Raw genomic sequence first — 5,852 nt, 5'->3', positions numbered from 1 at the left:
GGAACAGTTAATGTTTAATGGTTTGATCAATCTTATATGCCTATATTTGTTTACTTGAGTAATCAATTTGAACATATCAATATGTAATACAGCCACTATTGTTAATTTCCTATCACTTTGAAAATACGTATTGCTTGCATTGTTTTTGTGTTACTTTGTAAGTGTCTGTGTCTGTTCATACATTTTCTTTCTTTTATCTTTAAAATAAAAAAAATACTAAAAAACCCTGGACTTTGTGATGCTCCATTGAAAGTTCTGTTACTGATAACTTTAAATTACTTTTTGTTTTGAAGACAATTTAATTTCTGTTGTTTCATTAGAGATCTGTGTTTAGTTGTATATGTACTTCGTCTGGATGAACGCTGTTTGTGCATTGAACTCATTTACTCTTTGCCACAGCTCTGCAGAGTCTCCTTTCTTCTGCACCATGTTTTTTATTTAATTAGACCATTGCTGGTAGTACTCAATGTATATAAGCTTCTTTTTAAAAAGTAACACAAAATCTTCATTTAAACCCCTCGTTCTGCTCCACCCAGTCTCATTCTTCTCTGCCGCTGCGAAACTCTCCTGAGAAGAGATCTCCCCACTCGTTCTCCTCAGTTCATCTCCTCCCCTATTTTTCCGACGCTCAGTCAGTGAGCCTTTAGTCGGATTCCTCAGCTCCAGGTTCACAGACGCCTTCACTCATCACAGGCCAGACTCTGCTTCTGCATTCAGTTAATTGCTTTCTGATGCGGCACGGGATGGAGAACACTGCAAATCCACCCAGCCAGCCAGTAGTGAGCTTTGCTAAGTTCTTCCCGGGAAGGCTGTCTGAAGGTTTGAGGTGCTCCAAGTTGCTGGTGTGAGTGCTGGCAGTACACAACTCATGAATTCACCCATATTTCTCCCAGAAAGAAGCTCCATCTCTGCCATGTGGCAGCTGATCTCCTATAACATGTAATCCTCATCACAAAAAAAGAGACGTAGTTTCCTACAGAAATAAGCTGATAGGACAGTTTGGCATCAACCCACACATGAAGCAATATTGATACATACTTTTGTTTTGTGGCCAGAATTATTTTATCATATTTCTTCAAGTTACTGTTCTATTTATCACCCATCAAAAAAGTGACTTTGTTTTACAAGCCCATTGGTAAGTTTTTACATTTTTTTGCTACTTCCTGTTTGTTTTTAACGTCTGTAACATTAGGATGCCGAAGTGGCTGCCTGGGATGTGTGGCCCTAAATTCAATCTCCAGTATTGAAAAAAAAAAAAAAAAGACATTGAGGCACATCATCTCAAGGTCATCTCATCATAAATTTCAAACAATAAATATTGTACATTATATATTCATACAGAAAGAGTTCATTTATTTCTTTATTTATGTGTTTATTCATTGGAGTGCTGCATATTAGATTTAGGGCCTTGTACCAGCTAGCTAAGTGACCTGTCACTGAGCTATACTTTAAGAACTTTTTAAAGTTTTAGTACAGGGTCTCTCTAAATTACCTTAGACTTGGAATTCTCCTGCCTCAACCTTCTGAGTAGCTAGGATTATTGGCTTGCCCTGACAAAACCCAGCTGTTCATGCGTATTTCTGACTGATGTGGTGTAATTTTCCCCCACCCTGGTATGCCAGGGAGAATAAGGTACACTATCTATGTGATTGCTAGTGACTGTCACTTTTGTGACTGGGTCCTCTTATCCACAGTTCGGTAGTGTCTATGTTGTGATAATGACATTTCCACACTTCCTTCTGTTTGTGACTGTGTACAGCCAGAGTTGGTTCTGTGACTGGCTGCATATGTAGGTATGCATGTATGTATGCATGTATGTACTGCAGTGCTAAATACTGCACCCAGGACTTTGTGAATGTCATTAAGCACTCTACCAGTTGGCTGTATTCCCAGGGCCCAGAAAGTGCAGAAAGAGTGTAAATGTGTCAAAATAATTTGATAAACATAATGTGGAAGTCCTTAAGTACAGAAGGTTTAAAATCAACGCTAAGATGGAACATCATCTCCAATCATGAAATAATAACCAAAAACTGACCAGTTTTGGTGAGCATATTATAGACACATTATATGCTATTGTTTTCTGCCTAGCTTTCAATTAAATTAGAAATTTAAAATATTTAGAAATTAAAAATGAAGAGCCAAATAATCAATTCAGTATGTTAGTTAAAGAAAGCTTTTGAAAATTGTTAAAGGCATATTTAGTAGATGCTAAACAAGCAGTCAGGACATGGCCTATATTTTTGGTCAACAGCAGTGATCATAGAAAATGGATTAGAGTCCTCTCTGGTTGTGTCGGTTTGGGGCGGCTTATTTTGCAAGGGGAACAACATAATACAGGACACGTACTTTATATGATTATTTATAGGTCACCCAAAGAACAGTATACAAAAGAGTGCAGGGAATCTGTCCACACACTAAGACCAAGGAATCCAGCTGAGGGCCTGGATCCCACAACAATGTCCTACACGAGTTGAGCTGAATACCCAGAGCTTATAACAATGCCTCCATGAATCCAACTGGAGGCCCAGAACCCATGACAATGTCTCATGCAGACCTGTTTCATGGATCTGCTGGAAAGGTCCAAAGGTCAGTGGTGGAATCTACAAAGTCTGTGCCAGCCGGAAGAAGGATCTGTGCTAGCAGGCTGAGGGATCTGCACTGGAGCCAGGAAGTGATGCCCAGAAGAACCAGGGCTCCCCCAAAAGGTACCACAGCCATCGTCGGCAACAGTGAGGTCCCGAGCTCCTCCGATGACCAGGATGGCTGAGTTCCCATCAGGGAAGCCAAAGCTGCAAGCTTTTCCAAGAGTCGGGCAGTGCATCATCTTCCCCTCTGGAACCAGGAAGCTATGCTCAAGTAAGGACCAGAGCTCCCCAAAGTGAACTGAAGCCATTCTCAGTGCCAGCGAGGTCCCGAGCTCCTCGGAGGATGAAAACAGCCAAGTTCATCAGGAAGCCAGCTCCCCACGGTCTCTCTCAGCTCCCAACAGCTTCTCTCAGCTCCCAACAGCCCGCTTCTTCTTCTCCAGGTCTGCCTCTTATGCTGCTGGCAACAGTCCTCAGGTGGGCCTCCCACACCCAGCACCACTCACTCAGTTCAGCTGGGGGTTATAAGTTGACCACCAGTTATCAATCCACTACACTGGTAAATAAAAAATTAAGGTTCAATCAGTATGAATGCTCCATAGGAAAAGTCAGTGCTAAATCTTTGCATTGTAATAAAATTTAACATTTATAACTATTATTTCTACACAGATGTATGAACCTTTTTTTCACTTTAAATAGGATATGTGCATCCAGATATCATGGAATAGATATGATAGATATAAAATAATAGATATAAAATAATATAATAGATAATATAATAGATATAAAATGGATGATAGATATAAGCCTTGATTCATAAATGAAAAGAAACAGTAGGATATATGAGAAAGGTATGTATTCTGTATAGAAAGTCTGAAAAATTCAGCTGAGCATAAACAATGCAGAAAACTGATTGCTGCAAACACGACCCTAGAGGCCAGGAAATTATCCATCCCAAATTCTTCAGCTCATGGTCTTTGTCTTTAAGAATGTGTCCTCCTGGAATCATAATGACAGTGAAGTAGCTCATCTAATGAGGAGCTTTGGATATTGGGTAACCAGGGACACAGAGCCTGCAGGAATCAGCCTGTGAAAAACCACTCTCAAACACCCTGCCTTGTTAGGAGGCAATACCTGAGCTGCTGCCCAGTCATGCTTTTGACCAGGACTCACTGCACATTTAGCCACAACCTACCCCTTGTCAGCTTGACAACCAAACACATCTTAAACCATACATGCTCTCCAATACAACAGTGCGGCCATAATTATGCCTAACATGATAAAACTATTCCTCATCCAAGTAGAAACAGAAATTCCCCTTATTGCCAGAATAAAAGACAAATTTTCCTTTGGGTGGTGATTTCTCTTTTCCTGAGATTCCATAACTTAAATATAATGTAGATATAATAATACTTACATTAATAATTTTAAGTAATAGTGATAATATTAAGTTAATCAGTGTTATGGTACAAAGAAAGAAAACAAAGATACTTCTTTAGTAGCAGTGCATGTATATTCATGAGAATATTAACAAAATAGGAAAAAATAGTCAGGACAAGTACAATCCTTATTTCTGTAGCTGGTCACATGACTGTAGCTGGTCACATGACTGTAGCTGGTATTTAGAACAAGCTTCTACTACCTATTTTCTATTCCCTTGGTCTTCAGCATACACCTCAGCAGGTCTTCGTTCTTTACTTGGTAGGTGACCCATCACTGAAGATTCTGGGCCATTTTTCAACCTGCCTGGATTGGGTTGCTATAGTTTCACACTGATTTTTTTTTGCCTTTTTTGAGACAGGATCTCACTATGCAATTTAGGCTGGCCTTGAGCTCACTTTGTAGCCCAAGCTGGTCTCGAACTAACATCGATCCTCCTCCCTCTGCCTCCCAAGTGCTGGGATTACAGGCGTGCACCACCACACCTGGATCACACTGATCTTAATAACAGAGCAAGGTAATACTGAGATACCTTATAGGATCTCCTGTACTTTAATAGATTCTTTTTACCTCATATGGAAGAGTAGTTGAGTTTCCCCTTGCCTCAATCACACCCAGCAACACCATAAAACCATAGGTTGTTTATGTGGATCCCAAGATAACCAGGCATACTTCTTCACTTTCAGTTCAATGGTATTATTTTTTGTGCCTCCTAGAACCAGCCTTCCTCCCTTTGGAACTAGGACTTCTAAGCCATCACAGTAGAGAGTCTTGGGAAGAGGAAGTGAAAAGTTTGCAAGTGAGTCGTTAGAGGTGGCTTTGAATGGTAGCATCCGCACTTGCATTGCCTTGGACCTGTGACTCCTGGCTATGGGAGAAACAGTTCCATGTATTGGAGGGTGATGCAAAGCATATAGGACCTTCTGGAGAACCTTACCCTAGCCCTACAAAGATTTGTCAGCCTGATGATACTGTAATTGTATCTTCATTAGGCCACTGAACCTTTCTATCAGTCCAGCTGCTTCTTGATGTTGGGGAACATGGTAAGACCACTGAGTCCTACGAGCATGAGCCTACTGCCATACTACTTAGGGCATGAAGCGTGTTCCTTTGTCACGAGCAATGCTGGGAGGAATGGCATGATGATAGGTGTCATATTCTGTAAAGTTCTGGATGGTAGTTAAAGTAGTAGCACCTGTGTATGGGAGACAAGCCCATATCTAATATAAATGTTTAGTTAAGTAAGGACAAAGTACTGCCCTTTTCATGAGGAAAGTGGACCAATATAATCAACCTGTCACCACATCTCAGGCTGATCACCACAAAGAATGGTGCCATGCTGGAGACTCAATGTTGGTCTCTGCAGCTGGCAGATTTGGCATTCAGCAGTGGTTTTAGACCGGGTCAACCTTGGTAGGTAAAAGGCCATGTCTCTGAGCCCTGCCAACATGATCACTGTATTCATTAGCCCATTAGGCTGAAGAAAGAGGTTGACTGCTATCTACAGAAGGGGTCATTCTATCTACTTTATTAAAGACCTCTTCTGCTGAAGTTACCATTTGATGAGCATTTATAAGAAACTCAAATATCTTTACATCCTTTATCCACATGAAGCTTTCTATCCACATACTTCCTCTACAAATGTCTTTGTCATCAATTTTCCAATCACTTTCATTAGATATCCCTGACCATCGGGTTAGACCACAGGCTGCACCCCATCAAGGGGTATATAGTTCCACACTTGGGCATTTTTTCTTCCAAGCAAAATATATGACCAGGTGAACTTCCCAAAGTGCTGCCCACTGTAAAGTTGTTCTTTCACTGTCT

Source organism: Chinchilla lanigera, unplaced genomic scaffold (genome assembly GCF_000276665.1).
Source record: "Chinchilla lanigera isolate Chin_1 unplaced genomic scaffold, ChiLan1.0 scaffold00162, whole genome shotgun sequence".
Lineage (NCBI taxonomy): Eukaryota > Metazoa > Chordata > Mammalia > Rodentia > Chinchillidae > Chinchilla > Chinchilla lanigera.
This window is presented reverse-complemented; position numbering follows the sequence as displayed.